Below are 19841 nucleotides of genomic sequence, written 5' to 3' on the forward strand. Positions count from 1 at the left end.
GCATGCTACATATGTGTTACACACACACACACACACACACACACACACACACACACAATGTGAGTGTGTATACACACATATATATATGCACATAAATAAATGAGTATATACACAAAAACAATCAGAAAAGAAAAAATCAAAATCTCGAACAGAAAACCAAGGCAGCTTGGCAGTAGAGACTGGTTTAGAATTCTTTTCATAAAAATATGTTAAATAAAAGTTTAAAATTGAAGCTATGTTGTGATGTGAAAGTCCTTTATATAAGAATTGAAAATGATTTTTACTTAGTTTAATTAATCAAAAAATTATTTTGATTTATGAATTATTTAAAAAGATGAAAAATGAGAACAGATACGGATTTTTTAAGTTTAATACACAGCACGCTTAAGTAGATACTTTTTTCCTCAATCTTTGAACCTTTCTATTATCTATGGCATTATTTTAACCTTACAGACAATATTGCTTTTGAATTTTGTTTATTATGGTCATTTCAACAAACCATGTTAACACCTTTATTTAGTAAGATTTAAGTCATGTAAAACTAAGAACTGTCATTTTAAATTCTAGTTTTCCCAGAAATTCTGAGGTGAAACACCGAGCAACAGTTCAGAAAGAGCTAGAAAGGGTAAGTTTATTCACAGGTAAGCTTCCTTCAAACAACATTTACATCTGGTCAATAAAAGTTACTTTTGCATAACCTGATACTGAAGGCCATTCAGGAGAAACAACAAACAGCTTTAGAAATTATGAAATGACACTCACTGGTTACCACAGCCATGATGTATAGGTGTATATGTGTATATATATGTATATATATGTGTGTATATATATATGTGTGTGTGTGTGTGTATGTGTGTATATGTGTGTATGTATGTCTACATATATATGTAAACATGTATATATGTACCCATTTTATATGTGTATATGTATATGCATGTATATGTGTATGTATGTATATAAGTATATATATGTATATATATGTATGAAATGCTAGAAGCCTGGTTTTTTGGGTCTTATTCCAGCCATTAAATATTTGAAAGTGTATATGTCACCAGGTGGTGGTGGCACACGCCATTAATCCCAGCACTTGGGAGGCAGAGGTAGGCGGATTTCTGAGTTTGAGGCTAGCCTGGTCTACAGAGTGAGTTCCAGGACAGCCAGAGCTACACAGAGAAACCCTGTCTTGAAAAACCAAAAAAAAAAAAAAAAAACCAAGAAAGTGTATATGTCTGTCTGTCTGCCTATATGTATGTATATATGTATGTATTTGAATGTGTGAAGTTATTGGAGCCTGCTTTTGTTTCATCCACTAGTCTCTCTCTCTCTCTCTCTCTCTCTCTCTCTCTCTCTCTCTCTCTCTCTCTCTCTCTCTCTCTCTGTGTGTGTGTATGAATTTTATCTTTCCTTTTGTCACCAGATCCTAAATCCTTAGCAGAGTTCAGAGTTTCTCACTGGGTGCAGTGAGTGCCTCCTGCAATGAATAGAGCTTTGTTTCCTCAGAGAAAATTCTGCTGAATGATTACTTTAATTACTGTCTGCCAGCAGCAGTAGTCTCTTTCAACTGCTATCAATACTGATTCTGATTGCTGACACCACATCTCAATGTTTGCCTCAGTTTACTGATGATGACAACATTTGTCTTTTGCATTATTGACAACCTAAATCTTGACAACTCATCACTAGCTTTTGATTATTCTTTTGTAAACATCACATCACCTAAATCTGTGTAAGAAGCACAGAGACCAATACAATGGATTAAAAAAAAGGCAATGGAAAAAAATTTGGAGGTTGATTATACAGAGTACAGAGGCTCAACTCCCAGCAGCAGAGCTAGGCCACCCTCCTAGAGACGAACAAATTTCCCCCAACACTGTATTTCTAGTAGAATCTATTTCCAGCATCAGTAAAAACTTATTTATTGATAATTTACAAACTATAACAATTACAGAGCAACATTAAAACTCAATGAAATTCTGAGAAAATGACAAACTTCTTAAATGAGACCCCCTCAAAAGCCTCACTGCATGAATGCAGTAAAAACAGAAGACAAAATCCAATTGTCCTCTTTTAATAAGTTTAAACACATGAATTACTAAACAGAAAATACGACTCATCTGATTATTGTGAGATTCCTGATTACTCAAAGAAAACGCAGGGCGAGTCTAGGGAGCATCCTGATGACATCACTCAGCCTTCTTATCTTCCATGTGCCTACTTTCCATGGAGTAGTGGCTGACAATTCTAAACAACAGAAACGAAATTAAGAGACAATTTTTATGATGTCCCATTTGTTAATTCTTGATCCTATAACATTAGCCATTGGTGTTCTGTTCAGGAACTTTTCCTCTGGGCCCAGGTATTTGAGGCTCGTCCCTACCTTCTCTTTTATTATTTTCAGTGTATCTGGTTTTATATGAAGGTTTTTTATCCACTTGGACTTGAGCTTTGTACAAGAAGATAAGAAAATGGATTGATTTGCATTCTTCTGCATGCTGACCTCCAGTTGATCCAGCACCATTTGTTGAAAATGTTGTCATTTTTCCACTGGATGGTTTTAGTTCCTTTGTCAAAGATCAAGTGACCATAGGTGTGTGGGTTCATTTCTGGGTCTTCAATTCTATTCCATTGATCTTTCTGCCTGTCTCTGTACCAATACCATGCATTTTTTTTTAAATCACTATTGCTTGAGGTCAGGAATGGTGATTCCCCCAGAAGTTCTTTTATTGTTGAGAATAGTTCTTGCTATCCTGGATTTTTTGTTATTCCAAATGAATTTGAGAATTTCTCTTTCTAACTCTTTGAAAAATTGAGTTGGGATTTTAATGGGGATTGCACTGAATCTGTAGATTGTTTTCCACAAGATGGCCATTTTTACTATATTAATCCTGCCAATCCATGGGAGATCTTTCTGTCTTCTGATTGCAAAGCTTCCATAAGGCACAGGATACTGTCAATAGGACAAAACTGCAAACAACAGATTGGGAAAATATCTTTACCAATCCTCCATCCAATAGAGGGCTAATATCAAATATATACAAAGAATTCAAGAAACTAGACTCCAGACAACCAAATAACCCTATTACAAATGGAGTATGAAGCTAAACAAAGATTTTCAACTGAGAAAACTGGAATGGCCTAGAAGCACCTAAAGACATGTTCAACATCCTTAGTCATCAGGGAAATGCAAATCAAAACAACCCTGTGATTCCACCTCACACCAGTCAGAATGGCTAAGATCAAAAACTCAGGTAATAGCTGATGCTGGTGAGGATGTGGAAAAAAGGAACACTCCTCCACTGTTGGTAAGAGTGCAGGCTGATACAACCACTTTGGAAGTCAGTCTCCTGGTTCCTCAGAAAACCAGACATAGTATTTATTACCTGAGGATACAGCTATACCACTCATGGGCATATACTCAGAAGATGCTCCAACATATAACAAGGACATATGCTCCACTATGTTCATAGCAGCCTTATTTATAATAGCCAGAAGCTGGAAAGAACCCAGATGTCCTTCAACAGAGGAATGAATACAGAAAATGTGGAACCTTTACACAATGGAATATTACTCAGCTATTAAAAACAATGAATTCGAGAAATTCTTAGGCAAATAGATAGAACTAGAAAATATCATCCTGAGTGAGGTAACCCAATCACAAAAGAACACAAATGGTATGCACTCACTGATAAGTACATATTAGCCCAAAAGCTCACAATACCCATGATACAACTCACAGACCACATGAAGCTCATGAAGAAGGAAGACCAAACTGTGCATACTTCAGTTCTTAGAAGTGGGAACAAAATACTCACAGGAGGTAGAGAGTATGAGGGACTTGGGAGGAAGAGAGAAGTGGAAGAGAAAAAAGGTGGGCAGGATCAGGTATCTGAGAAGACAATAATGACATACAAAGGATCAGGAAATTGAACAGTGGTATGTAGCAATGAGGGATGGGGAACTGGGGGTAGCCAACAGAAAGTCCCAGATGCCAGAAAAGCAAGATGCTCCCAGGACCCAATGAGAATGAGATTAGCTAAAATGGGACTTTTTTTTTTTTTTATCTAGAATGAGTGAGTATTTTCTGCATTGGTATTTGTTCAATTGAACTTGTTTGTGGGAGCTTTTGTTCCATATGTACATATACATGTATATTCTATATTTTGCATTATATATTATTATGTCTTACATATTATTATGTATAATATATAGATTAGATATCTATGTATAGGCATGTGTATGTAATTATACATAAATACTTGTTGAATTGATAAGATAGGTGATCCAGCCTGGCCAGAATGTGCATGCATACGAATGTATGTGTGTTGTGCATATTTGCTTGTGTAAATGTTCTTCTTTCTGTGACTCTGACTTTCTTTTCCTGGCTTACAAAGAAATAAAGCTCCAAACCTCCCTCTTGCCTGACCAGCTATACGAGATGTTGCTAGGCAAGACAGAAAGAAACACTAACAATGAATACTTTACTTAATTCCCCGATGCTTCCCACAGAAATTAATTACCAAATGTATATCTGTGTGTCTGTCTATACATATGAACATGTAAGAGTTAAAAGAGTTCAGAGTTTCTCTTGGTTCATTCTTGACAGCTCCAGATAATTAAGTTTTGTTTAGTCAGTAGTATTGACCCTGGAAGTCTCCAGTCACTGTCACAGTCCCTGTCTGCTGTCAGCATGATCCCCCAATCTCCAATGCTTCTCCCAATCCACTGGTTTTCAAAGAGAGAAACCTTGTGCTGGGAAGACTCTTGGCAGTGTCTCCACATTTGAAACCCGAGATTTTTAGGCAATAGCATAAATAACCCTTCTCCAAATATAAATTAAAAAATTAAAATTTTACCCAAACCTGTATGCAATTGCTGTGGTTATATGGGTTTTCAACATTCCAGAGGAATAATTTCTACTTCAGAACTTAACACTCATTCTATTCAGAAATGTAAAATACCCTTTACCCCAATATTTAAAAATCTTACTTATTTTTCCTAGCCACAATTCTCTTATTTTTTTTCTAAAGAAGTAAGTTTGAAGAGATGGCAATGTAGATAAAACCTGTTGCCAACAAGCCTAGAGGCCTGAAATTGACTCCAAGAAGCCACATAAGTGAAGGAAAGAAGTCACTTCCATGGGTTGTTCTCTGACTTCCACTAAAGTGCCAGAACACACACACACACACACACACTAACTATAAACAAATAGAATCTCTCTCGCTCACTCTTTCTCTCTCTGTTTCTCTCTCTCTCTCTCTCTTTGTATGTGTATGTGTGTGTGTGTGTGTGTCTGTGTCTGTGTCTCTGTGTATGTGTCTGAATCTTTTTGCCTTAGTTTAACACTCCCAGACATACCGATATTATCAGTAATGGGCATTGCTATGCTATTAAATTTCTGGTTTCCCATTGCTACTTCTTTTGAGAAGTATTTCTGCATTGATTTCATGGTATTCACAGTATATAACATATTTACATATAATTACTATTAACTCGGTAATATTTTAGACAATGAAAATCATAAACAATAACTATCTCATAATTTTTGAAGGAAGTTTCATATAGAAAAATTATAAAAAGTGTATTCAATAATCTACTTAATAGATTACTTAAACTCTTTAGTGTATAATTTAAAATCGTAATCTGTGTTTAAAATGTAAATTATTACTCTGGGAAAATCATATATTTGGAAAGAGGCATGGGGAAAACATATATAAAACAATAAAATCATGTTTTATTTTCATGGATTTCTAGTTGTTTTCTGCATTATGGAATACATAGAAGAATGACTAAATGAGTCCTGCAAACACCATCAATAACAGTCACTCAGCAAAGCATTTTAGCAAAATGTGGACAAAGATCTGAGGTTATATTTGCACAAGGACTTTAGTTATTAAAATATATCTTTAAGATTATACTAAGAAGTTAATGAATTATAAATTATATAGATATATATTATTTAAAATAATTTCAATGTTGTGATGACAGAAAATCAAAATTTAAATGATTGGGAGTTGCAAATTTTCTCCTTGAACAGAAAGCAATTCTTATAAACTGTAGTTGGTTTTTCAAATGTATCTTTGAAAGACTAACATCGTTATTGATATAGAACTTTAGAGAGATTTTATACATTCCATATTTCACTGTGGAGATGATTCTGATTTATAAAGATAGTCTTAAAATTCACCAATCTAAAAAGAGAGACTGCTTATATTCTTGTAGAGACATGCATTCTATACTTTAAGTAAGAAAATACAACTGCAGGTTAAAACTTAAAAGATTTATGAAAAATAATATTAATCTTATGAACTTGTTCATATATGTTTGTAATAGCCGATATTGATTGTCAGCTTAAAAAAAATTAGTCAGGACAAAAACTACTGAGCATCTCTGTGGTAGGTTATATATAGATAGGGTTAATAAAAATGTGAAGATTTATCTTCAATTTAGGCAGTCCATTCTAAAGAAAAATATCTAAAACTGAGATGAATCAACAACACAAGCTAATATTAGGCATGGCATTCAGTACTTTCTGTTTCCTCAATGTAGGTGCAATAACCAGCTGTCTTAGGGTTTCTATTCATGCACAAAACATTATGACCAAGAAGCAAGTTGCGGAGGAAAGGATTTATTCAGCTTACACCTCCACATTGCTGTTCATCACCAAAGGAAGAATGGATAGGAAGGAACTCACACAGGGTGGGAACTTGGAGGCAGGAGTAGATAAGGAAGCCATGGAGGAGTGCTGCTGTTATCTGGGGAAGTGCTGAGGCCAGGTGCCAGCTGCTTGGCTTCTTCAATGCTTACTGGATTGCTTCCTCTGGCTTTTTCAGCTTGCTTTCTTATAGAACCCAGAACTACCAGCCCAAGGATGGCACCACCCACAGTGGGCTAGGCCCTCCCCTTTGATCTATAATTGAAAACAAAAATGCCTCACAGCTGTATCTCAAGGAGGCATTTTCTCAAGGGAGGCTACTTTCTCTGTGAAAACTCCAGGTTCCATCAAGTTAACACACAAAACCAGCCAGTACAAGTGACCCCTTGTCAACATGACATGCAAACAAATCACAATTAAGCACCAACTCTCATTTTCTTATTCATTTCAAAGATCTAAAAAACTTTAACTCTCACAGTCTTTACAAATTCTTACATATTAAATTTTCAATCTTTTTAAATTAGCCAATATTTTTTTTAAATTCAAAGTCTTTTTACAGTTCAAAGCGTCTTAACTGTCGGCTCCACTAAATACTTTATTACTTCAAGAGAGAAAAATATCAGGACACAGTCACAATCAAAATAAAAATCAAACTCTAACTATTCAATATCTGGTATCCATTCACAATCCTCTAGGCTACTCCATGGGCTTGTGTCACTTCTCTAGCTCTGCCCCTTGTAGTACACAACTTATCTTCAAGGATAGAGTTGCCTGTATTCCACTGATGCTGGTGTTCTTATCATCTCATGGTACTGGTATCTGCAAAATACTGCTGTTTTCTGCTACAACGAGGCTTCATCAATACCCTCACATAGGCTCTCTTCATGTTGTCAAGCCTCAATTCCTTTGCATGACCCCTTCAGACGCAGGCCATCAATTGCAACTGAGGCTGCACCTTCACCAGTGGCTTTCTATGGCCTCTCACAGTGTCCCGGCCTGAGCTGCTGCTCGGTCCATGGGCCAGGGTCTAGCAAGAGACATAGTGGGGATGAAGGGGAAGAGACAAGAAGAATGGAGACAAGACAGAGGTTCTAATCAAGTCTCAAGTCTCGTTTATTGAAGGGAAATCCGGGGTATTTATATGCTTTTGCCACATGCCTTGCAGGCATGGATACCGCGTGTGTGCACCTTACAGGCGTGGATAGCGTGGATAGCATGTGCACCATACACCTTGCAGGCTTGGATACCACATGCGCCTTGCAGCTGAGGGCACTAAGCAGCAAAACAAGATATGTGGGAAAAATAAGATGTTTATCAGAGCGTGCTGAGCTGTTGTAGACTTTTGAAAACAAGTCTCTTGTCAGGGTATATGGCTCGAGATGGCTGCAAAGATGATAGCTGCTTCTGCTAGGAGTCGGCTCCCAACATCACAATGCCAAGCCTCAGCTGCTCTTCATGAGTCCTTCATGCTTTCAAAACCAGTCCAAAACCAGTCAAACCAGTCAAAACCTGGTTGACTCTTACACATTACCAAGTCCAGTTGCAGCATGAGGTACAACGTTGGCTATATCTGGAATACAGCACATTTGTGCTCTCAGAAAACACTTTCAAAAAAATTTCACCTCAATGATGCTAGTCTTTTCTTAATCACCACTAATTTTGTAATTACAGCTTACCAGCATCAATAGTCCCAGTAATGCAAAGGATCGCTTTAGTGGTTTTGGTATCTTATTAATTACAGCTGATTCTTTGGCCCCAGCTAACTAAAACCACAGAATCTTCACAATCTAAACAGCAATGGCCCTGGTAAGAGTCTTTAAAATTCCCTCTGAAATTTCACAAGCCAGGCCTCTAATGTTTGCACTGTTCTCAACATTATCTTCCAATCTCCTACAGAACATTTCATAGAGCTCTTAACATCCAATGGCTGTTCTAGCCCAAAGTTCCAAAGTCCTTCCACAGTCCTCCCCAAAACATGGTCAGGTTATCATGGGAATACCCTACTTTGTTGGTACAAATTTCTATCTTACTTGGGGTTTTTTTACTGTTGTGAACAGACACCATGACCAAGGCAAGTCTTATAAAGGACAGAATTTATTTGGGGCTGGCTTACAATTTCAGAGGTCTAGTCCATCATCATCAAGGTGGAAGGAAGCAGGACAAGCATGATGCAGGCAGAGCTGAAAGTTCTATATCTTTATCTGAAGGCTGCTCATGGAATACTGGCTTCCAGGCAGCTAGCTGAAGGGTCTTATAGCCCACACTCACAGTGACACAACTATTCCAATAGGGGCACACTGTCTAATAGTGCCACTCCCTGGTCCAAGCACAAACAAACCATCACAGGAGCTCTCATACTCCTGTTGTCTTTTCGTCTCTTCCGTCAAACAATGTGCCTAAAACAATCATTTCTTTCTGGTAGTCAGCAGTGTGGAAGAATAGAATGTCAAGAGTTAGGCTGAGGAGAACAACATAGAAAGTATTTAAAGTGGAAGCCTGGCTCTTGAGGTATCAGAGCACTGTAAATTCTATCTAGAATGGGGTCAGTGTATAGTAATGCTAGCTATAGAAGCAAGTGTCTGGCTTCAGTCTGCTCCTATTAATATGAACTTGAATGAAACTGAATTCAAACAAGGCTAACTTGTTTGGCTGATGAAATCCCAGCCAGGTTTTTTACCATTCAGATTCTTTAGTTGTTGCTCCTCAGTGCTCTCTAGAATACTGAGAAACAGCTATTGTTTATTGGATATAAGTTCATCACTAAAAAACCATGAACACAGGGCAGGAACCTAATAGCAAGTGAAGCATAAGCCTTGGAGCTATACACAAACTGTAAATTATTGTGTATTTATTTACCAGACAGCTCTCATATGCTGCAACATGCTCTCAATGAGGTCTCAGTTCACTCGCTTTGCCTTGGTCAGTTGCTGCTTCTTAGCCTCCATTTTTTTTTTTTTACAATCAATACATTTTCTACAGTGAATATGATAATGTAAACCAAGGTGATTCATATTTCACAACTCTTTTCCTAATAACTTTCTCTAACTCGGTATTACTTAGGTGAAAATGTTCAACCATCTTGCAAACTAAATTCAGTGTCCCCTAGAAACCAATTATAATTTCTTTGTCTTTGCTTTTCTTTTTCCATTTTTTCTCCCTATTCACATAGAAATTCTATATGTGGATATGAACTGTATTTCCACATACCAATAGCCTTATCAAGAATTATTTCCTATATCAGACATGTTTTTCCTCCAGGGAAATCCCTTATGATTTCTGGTTTCTCAAAATGTAAACTGATTTTTTTTTTTTTCCTGAGACTGTCAAAAATATGTGGTTGAATTAGTTTCTCTTTTTGTATTCTTATCATATATTCTTATGGTTCATTCATCTTGTTTTCAAATAACTGAGTCTCATTCTGTGTTGAGTACTAATCAAAATATAGGACATAGGGGATACATACTTAAATCTCAATAATGCTGAGAAATTTATTTAATTTTATCACGGAGTAGCTAAAAATATGTATTAATTTATTAAAATTTATGTTCTTATTCTATTGTTTTATATTTTTACATTTAATAAATTTCTCAAATTGTTATGCCAGAGATTTCTTTTAAAAATCGTTCTTTTTGAAAATTTAAATATCTGTAGGCATTTATAATATTTAGTCCCTTTTGTTAGTATAAATATAACAGTCTAAAGAAAATGACATTCATTTGTTTGAATTAATGTACAGCAACATGAACTAATAAATTATTCTTGAAACATTTTATATTTATAACAAATAATTATTCAATCCTGAAATGTTGTGATTATTTTGAAACAAGATCATATATTAGTTATTATATTTATAAAACCACAATTATACATTTGATTTAAGACAGATAATATTAATTCCGTACACATAATCAAATAATGCACAGTAAATTATGTATCGTGCAGTTTGAAATATTCTGATCAGGACAAGGTGCTTCGGAACAAATGTGAACGAATCTATCATTTCAAAGACATCCATATGCTCTGTAGACAAAACGCTCAAAGTTGCCGGCCTACTATTCACTAGCATATGTACTCAGTGAAGTGTTTGAAATTTTTAAAACAAGTGAAATGGGATCCCTGGGTATACCTGACACCTAATGCATGGACAGAAAACCATAGGTAATTTTAAAACTTACTTAAGGTCATACTTATTCTACATACACAGTATAATTTAGTAATGGAATTTCCAACTGGGTCGATCTAAGTTCCCCAGATAGTAGAAGAACATTAATGTTATTATGGCTGCTTGTTTTATTGCTGCTCCGTTCAATTCTTTGTGTATTGTAGATATTGGTCTGCTTTCAGATATACATAGAGCTACAATATTCTCCAATAGTTTATGTTTTAGTCAATAAACAAATTCCTTTATCCTAAACAAGCTTTAAGTGTATTAAAGTTTCATTTTTGACTGTTTATAATACCTTCTGAATGAGTGATGAGGGGGGACCTATTTAAAACTCCTTTCTTGCAACCCCATAGTAAAAACAACATCAACTAACTGAACTCCTGGAGCTTTCATGGAATAAACCACGAACCAAAGGGTGTAAATGGATAATTTCATGGCTCCAGCTACATATGTAGCAGAGTATTGCCTTATCTAGTATCAATGGGAGGGTAGGCCCTTGGTCTTGTGGAGGCTTGATGCCCCCATGTAAGGGGATGTCAGAGTCACAGTGAGGCAGAAGTGGGTGGGTAGGAGAGCACTCTCTTAGAGGCCAATAGACCATATAATCAACTTAGCAGGTTTCATAGGGGCTCGCAGAAACTGAAGTGGCAATCTTGGAGCCTGCATGGGTTTATACCAGGTCCTCTGCATATGTGTTGTGGTTGTATACTTTGGGGTTTTCTAGGACTCCTAACAATGTAAATTGGGGTCCCTGACTCTTTTGCCAACTCTGGGAGCCCTTTTCCCCTTCCTGGGTTTCCTTGCCCAGCCTTGATATGAGTGTTTGTGCCTAGTCTTACTATATTTTGTTATGCCATATTTCATTCATATCCCTGGGAAATGAAGAAGAGAGGTGGATAGGGGAGAGGAGAGGTGCGTGGGGGAGAAGAGAGGTGGATGGGAGAGAAGAGAGGTAGATAGGGGACTACTTGGAGAAGAGGTAGAAGTGGAAACTATGGTCACTATGTTGTGTATGAGAGAAAAATAAATTTAAAAAATAATTCTGAGTCAAACCTGAAAGAAAACATGTGAAGTTTATCTCTTTGCATCTGACCAAGTTCATTTCATATGATGAGCAACAGCTGTATCCAGTTCCCAACAAATGGCATAAATTTATTCCTGTTAGTGGCTGAAATAAATCTCCATTGTGCAGATATTCATTTGCCTGTGTATCTATGGGCAGACAGTGAGGCTGGCTCCGTAACCTGGCAGCACTTCAATAAGCATGGGTTTGCAGGTATTTATGTGATGTGTTGATTCAGAGTCTTTGGGGTATATGGCCTAAAAGCACTTAAAGAAACGTTGGAAGTCACTAGTTATCAGGAAAATGCAAATCATAATGACACTGAGATTCCACCTTACAACAATCAGAATGGCTAAGGTAAAAAACTCAGGTGATAGCACATACTGGCGAGGATGCAGAGAAAGAGGAATGTTCTTCCATTGCTAGTGGGATTGCTAACTGGTACAATCATTCTGGAAATCAATCTGGTGCTTCCTCAGAAAATTAGAAACAGATCTTCCTGAAGATCTAGCTATACCACACTTGGGCATATACCTAAAATGCCCTGGCCCCCATACCAAAGGAACACATGCTCCACTATGTTCATAGAGGGCTTAATTATAATAGCCAAAGTTGGAAACAGCCCAGATGTCCCTCAAATGAAGAATGGAAATAGAAAATGTAGTTCATTTAAACAATGGAATACTATTCAGCTATTAATAACTAGAAAATCATGAGTTTGCAGGCAAATGGATAGAACTAGAAAATGTCATCCTGACTTAGGTATCCAAGACCAAAGAGAACACACATGTACTTACAAATAAGTGGATATTAACCAAAAATTATTGAATACCTAGGAAACAGCCCAAAGACCTTAAGAAGTTTAACAGAAAGGCCTAAGATAGGATGCTTTAATCCCACTATGAAAGGAGAAGAAAATAATCACTGGGCAGAGGGAGAGAGGGCTCTGGGTAGGAGAGGGGAAGGAGAGAGAAAAGGGGCAACAGGATCAGATATTGGAAGGGTGGGACATAAGATGAGCCCAGAGAGCCAGCAGTATTAAGGGAAATATGCAGCCTCGGGGGTGGGAGGTTGGTGGACCATCTAGAAAGTGCCAGAGATATGGAAGATGAGAGACTCTCAGGAATCAATGGGAGTGATCTTAGATGAAATGCCCAACAGTGGGGAGAGGAAACTCGAAGAGTCCACTTCCAATAGATAAACAGGGCCTCAATTAGAGGGATGGGATCACCAACCCACAGCCAAAATTTCTGATTCAGAATTGTTCCTGTCTGAAAGAACTGAAGGGAAAAAATAGAGAAAATACTGAGGGGAAGGTGGTCCAACTTGGGATCCATCACATGTAGGGGCAGAGGACCATGGCCTGACACTATTACTGATGCTACAGTTTGCTTACAGACAGGAGCCTAGGAAGGCTGTTCTCTGAGAGGCCAAACTAGCAGCTCACTGAAACATATCCAACCACTGGACTGAAATTGGGGATCCCTCCAGGTGAATTGAAGAAACTGAAGGGGAGTGTGTCCCCATAGAAAGTCCAATAGTCTCAACTAACCCAGACTTTAGGGAGCTTCCAGAGACTAAGCCACCAAAGAGGCAGCATATATGAAATGCTCCAAGTCCCCAGACACATATACACAGATGACTGTCTGGTCTGACCACAGTGGGAGAAGATTTGCCTAATTCTGGAAAGACTTGAGGCCCCAGGGTGTGTGATGGTCTGAGGGGGCAGTACCCTCTTAGAGACAAGAGGAAGGAGGAAAGGAATAAGGAATTAACAGTGAGAGAAGAACTGGGGGGGGGGCAATGACTGGATTGTAAATAAATTAAATAATAATAAAATTTTTAAAATAAAATAAAAAATGAAAAGTATATATCTATGTCTTGAAATACTTTTTTAAATGTTTTTTCTTGAATAAGTGCATAATCCATCATTAAATAGAGTACTGAAATGAGCATACATTTTGCAAGAGACAAATACAAATTGTTAATAAGCGTATAAAACAAGTGTTCAGCTACACTAGCCATTAAAACATAACCAAAATTACATAAAATGATAGGCAACAAATGCCTACTAAGAGAAGAATTTGTCTTCACCAGAAATGAGCCTTTACTTGTTTTTTTTAAATTCCAAATGTTCAACCTTAAACACATACATGTGAAGGAAACACTAAATTGGGAGATCTGGTGTGTCTGTCTGGTGTGTGTGTGTGTGTGTGTGTGTGTGTGTGTGTGTGTGTGTGACAATTTTACTTACATAAAACGATGTCACAAACTTGAAAGGGAATGAGGGACCAAGGAAGAGTTCAAGGGGAAAGATGAGGAACAGAAAAAATATAAATTTACTCTTCACGTATGAGTATATCAAAAATATGAAAGAAATTAGTAAAAAGGTAAACATCACAATTCTCCAAAGGTATTGACAAAATGGAATCTATATACATTGCTCTCTGGGATGTAATTACATTTAACCTCTATTGAAATTTTATGAAGGTTTCTCAAAACCCAGAAACAGAAATCCCCAATGGCCCATATTGCCCCTTGGCATTTATCTAAAAGAGTTTGTGTCAACACATGGTATAGATACTTGAAAATGTGCATTTATTCACAACAGCAAGGTTATGAATCCAACCTTGGTATAACAAAGAAAATCTGATAGGTATGTACAATGAAATTTATTCATCCATAAATTAGTAAATAAAGTTGTATCTTTTGTGCCACATGGCTCTTGAGATAATCATATATGAAGCCAACTCAGAAGAACAACATTTTGTCTTATTGTGGTATGAATATATTAAAAGAAGTGAATATAGAATAATGAAATGAGCATATATTTTGTAAGAGACAAATACAAATTGTTAATAAGCATATGAAAAAAAATGTTCAGCTACATTAGCCATTAAAACAAAACCAAAATTACATAAAGCTATAGGGAATAAATGCCTACTGAGACGAGAATTGTTCTTCACCAGAGATTGTCTTGTAGGATCAAGGAAAGTATTGGAAAGAGGAGGGAGAAAACAGAGGTAGAGAGAATTAGGTAAAAAAGAAACACAGAAGCAGGCTTGGTAGCAATGGCTTATGGTGTTCTCACTTAGAACCTGAAGACCAGGACATATACTGTGTGGGGAGCCGACAGAAGACTGCTATCATCCTTGCAGCCATCTTGAGCCATATACCCTGACAAGAGACTTGTTTACAACAGCCTACAACATCTTGTTTTATATACCCAGAATTTTCCCTTGCGTGTGTGTGACTTAAAGGCATGACTTAAAGGCGTGACTTGAAAAGTCAGACTTATAAAAGGGGAGAGGCAGACAGAAGAAAGGAACTGGAAAACTAGGAACTAGGGACTAGGAACTTGAGACTTGGGACTTGGAATAGGAACAAGAAACTTGGAAAGAGAGAGAAGAAGAGAAACTTGAGAATAAAGGGACTGAATCACACTCTGTCTGGTCTCCATTCTTCGTGTCTGCCCTCACTCGCTCTCTTGCTGAACCCTGACCTTCGGACTGGAGCAGCAGTATGAGCGGGGACAATTTAGCCCCCAAAGCTGGGGTCAGTGTGGGTTCCAACATTTGGCAGAGTGGTCCCTGACAATATTAGATGTCTATTTTCCATGACACTTCTTTACCTCAAAGAATTATGTGGGGGAAAACGATCACACCACTAAAGTTTTTAGACTTTATCCCAGAATAAGAAACTAAAAGTGTGGGTAGGGAGGTTGTAGAGGATAACTTCCTATAGTCTAAATATCAGGATTTAAAATGATGGACTTGGAAGTCCAGAGATGCTGTGGGTGTTGACATTAGGCATGCCAAACACCACTTAAGTTTTGTCCTCAGATTGTTTTTCCTTCATCCAGTCAAGCACTTTTCACACACAGAACTAACATGCATCAAATCAGATTCAGTAATTTTGCTCATGAGATTCTGAAGATTTGTGGACTGGTTGTAATGAATTAACAGTATGTTCCCTGAAATTCCTTTGAATAGGATATATTATAAATTAAAAGGGAAACAATGATTAGATTTTCACAGAGCTTTCCAGAAGGGAAAAACACTTTTAATGCTTTCTTTTTCTTCATCCTGCTATATGAAATGAAAACATATTGGTGAAACATTCTAGAACATGGCAAAAATTCAAAGGGAACAAATAACATTGTTTTATAGTTTCTAGTTTGTGCTTTTCATATTCATTTATTTGATTATACTCTACTCAGTTGCTTACTTTATAATCTACTCATGCTTAAAGTTATATATGTAGAAAATGCACATCCAAACATATTCAAATTTATATAGACAAATAATTTAAAAGTAACACATGGATATATGTTTTCAAATGAATAAAAATTATATAAATAAGTACTTATATACTAGTACATAAGACTACTCCTTTACTATTGTAGATGTATACTTAAGTTGGACCAGGAGAAACATTGTAAACTCTAAAGTGAGATGTAGATATGATGGAAAAAAGGTGGTGTTCTGAAAAGCAAATGGTACCACGTAAACACAATGTAATATTGGCTGAGAGAAACGAAGAGTATAAAAGCATCAGACAGTGTTGTCATGCAGGCTTGAAATAGATAGGGCAGGTCCAAGACTCAGAGGACTAAATCTCAGGTAACTATTTTCTAAAATATATATTCAATGTTTGTACTTCAATTTGTTTCAGAGAAATGTGGTAGAAAAATTTTCTAAAAAGTGACCCTTTCAAAGATATCCTCTGTCTCCCAAAATCTACCTTACTCCAGTAAGTAACATCTTACCCATTTTTAATACCAAACTTTCAAGTTAAAATTTACATAATAAATTTCAAAGGCATTATTATTCACATGATGAATGGATTTCATAGCAATACAAATGGATAGTGAAACATCAGTATTCCTCATCAATACTTAAGGTTCTATGTACATTTACAAGAAGTACAAAAGATTAACTTCAAATTGATACATTCCACTGCACAAATTCACGGGGAAAGTGAGGCTTTGCATGCAAGGAAACAACACTTTCTGCAAAACTAAAATGAAATGACACGGCATGCTTCATAGTAATGAGATTCTGGTAAGTGGAGAAATAGTTGTCAAAGTTGTTCAAGTTGCATGATAAAAAGGGAGCCTGGAACATTTAGAATTTAGCGAGTGATAGTTGAGCCTACACAGAATGTTCAATGCTGAGCTTTTCGTCTAGCTAAGGAGAAAAATACCTATGAATTTTAAAAAGGCTTGACCACCCCATCTTCCCAGCAAAATCCTTGTCAATGTGTGATCTGAAAATAGTCCAATCAAGCACATTGAAAATTCAGCAGTTTTTCCCTCAGGATAGGAATTCTTCCTGACAAGTGAACACTGGGTTTTATTTTTGGCCTGGGGATTTGTTTTCAGAGAAAAGTTTATTTACTACAAATAAATTCTACAATATATAAAAATCACAGAAAACCTCAAACAACCTCAATTTCTATGCAAAGTGCAGCATGCACTTGATTGTTTTTAATGATTGTTTTCTCTGAATAAAAGCAGAATTTTTCATCATGAAATGAATATAATTCTGATGCATCATGTGCCTATTTCCTTGATTACACATAGTATCTAGTCAACGAAACTTGTAATACCAGGACAGCAGGGTGTGTGTTGTGGGTATTGATAAGGAACTTGGTACTTTGCCTTTTTATTTTACTATATAAGTAGTAACTCCTTTAAAATGAGACTATGGAAAGAATATTAAATATTATAGTATTAGTATTAAGGTATTGTAATATGCAATCACATGTTACAATATTTATGTATGTGTGTCTCTGTGTGTATGTGTTCATGCCTAAAAGTGATTTATCATAAAATGGTGGAGGCTGTCTTTATTTGTATACTGAAGTAATCTATGGTAAGTCTTACCTATATTGCATTCTATTTACAAAATATGAAGTTTTAGTGTATGAAATAGGGAATCTACAGTCCATGAGGTAGTGGTAAACACAAATGATAATTGATAGAAGATGAGAAAGATAAAATACAAAAATGTTTTGTTTTGCTTATTTGTTTGGCTATTTGGTAGTAATAAATGAGTCAAAGGCCCTTTTATTCTAGGAAATAGCTCTATCAATTTACTAATTCTTTAGAACTCCACAGCAATAGTTGAGCCCAAAAGGGTATCTAAGTCCAGTCCATGAATTGTTTGTATTTTGGTCAATATTATCTGAGTTTGATCACCAGAACCAATGGAAGAAAACTTAAGGCTTGTAACACACACACACACACACACACACACACACACACACACACACACACACACACACACACACATATACACACACACACACACATACACACACACACACACACACACACACACAAGGAATTTCACTGGTGGGGAGATAAACACAAGGAAACACTTAGTGTTTGCTGGCAATCTGGCTAGATTGAATGAGGACCTACTGACCAAGCAGAAATATTTCTCTATACATAAACACAGAAATGAATGAATGAATGAATGAATGAATGAATGATTGAATGAATGTGATGGATATAACACATTGCTGCTTTAGTGGGTATATGTATTTGTTTTATGTTTGGTTTTATTTATAGGGCTGTTCTAATAAAAACCAGTGGTCTTCTCTAGCATTAAAGCAAGTTACTCCACTACACAAGCCAGCAAATAGCTGATCCTTCCGGAATTAACTAAAACCTGCACCGTATTCACAGATTGTGGCTTCTTTCACTAATTCTGATTACATTCTTCCTGTATCTCATGCTGTTTATTCTCACTTGCCATTTATGTTGATGATTTAGTTGTAATTTATGTTTAATCCATGCCCAATGGCATTATAGAATGGCTAAATCACAAGCTCTTATTAAACAGAAGTCACTCACTGCTTCAAATAAATGTTTCCTTATTATCCATTCCATCAAAAAAGGCAAAAATTCAGTGTTAACAACAGAACAAACAAATAAAACAAAAAAATTCCCAGTGAAACATAGAGCATATGTCAATCTCAAATGCAAAAATGTCAATCTCAAACGCAAAAGAGTTTAGAGACTCCTAAAGTCAGGTCATTAAGGTAGAGGCATGAAACCATGGCTTTGAAAGCTCCTTAGCAAACAGGGTAACACCAGGTTCAGCTTTCCTTCTGCTCCTGGGTGTTGTGAATGTAAAAGCTAGCATCTGTTTGCTAACAAAAAGGTGCTACACAAGGGATTAAGTTAATGGGAAGGTTGACCTAAGGCTTTTCTGGCTTCAGAATCTGGGGAAATTAATACCCGGTATTAATTTCCTGGACTTTGGAAGTTTTGTTAAAGCATCCCATAGTCACTACTGAACATTTTTCTTCATACTAGAAGAATCTTCTTTGGATCAGAAAGACAGAGCTAGAGTTCTGTCATGTATCATGGTATTTATTCATGCCTTTCAACGCCTTTTTAGGCTATAGTAATATTCTAACAGTCTCTAAGCTGTATAAGTCAAGTACAGCTGGTGTCTACCAGTTATGTTCTCTTGTTCCTTCTCTGAAATGTATGTAATGCAATTCTGTTTTACAGTGCATCATTTATCTTCCACCTACACCAATGCAAATGCTCTTCTCAACCGATAATATCAATTGCTTCAGGTTTGGACTTGGCATCAGTTAGAGTTCGATTCTCTAAATGTTTATTTACTTTTACTTACTGAAGATAAGGTCAGATAGCCTTCAGTGTTTCTATGAAACATTTCTGATATTAACTTAGTTATGATTCTATCTTTGGTCAAAATCAGTCAAAAAGTTTCATAAATTACATTTCAAAACTGAAATTTTACCTACTAATCAGCTGTTTACAATGGATCTGTTTGATGGATGACTTTTGTGATTATAAACAAGGTTTAGCCACAATTTTGGTCAGAAATATCTGCAGGGTAGATTCAAACCTATTTTGTCAGGTAAAGAAACAAGAAATATCTCCCATGGGCCTTTTCCATTAGGAGTTTGCTGAGCTG

Source organism: Arvicanthis niloticus, chromosome 4 (assembly GCF_011762505.2).
Source record: "Arvicanthis niloticus isolate mArvNil1 chromosome 4, mArvNil1.pat.X, whole genome shotgun sequence".
Taxonomy (NCBI): domain Eukaryota; kingdom Metazoa; phylum Chordata; class Mammalia; order Rodentia; family Muridae; genus Arvicanthis; species Arvicanthis niloticus.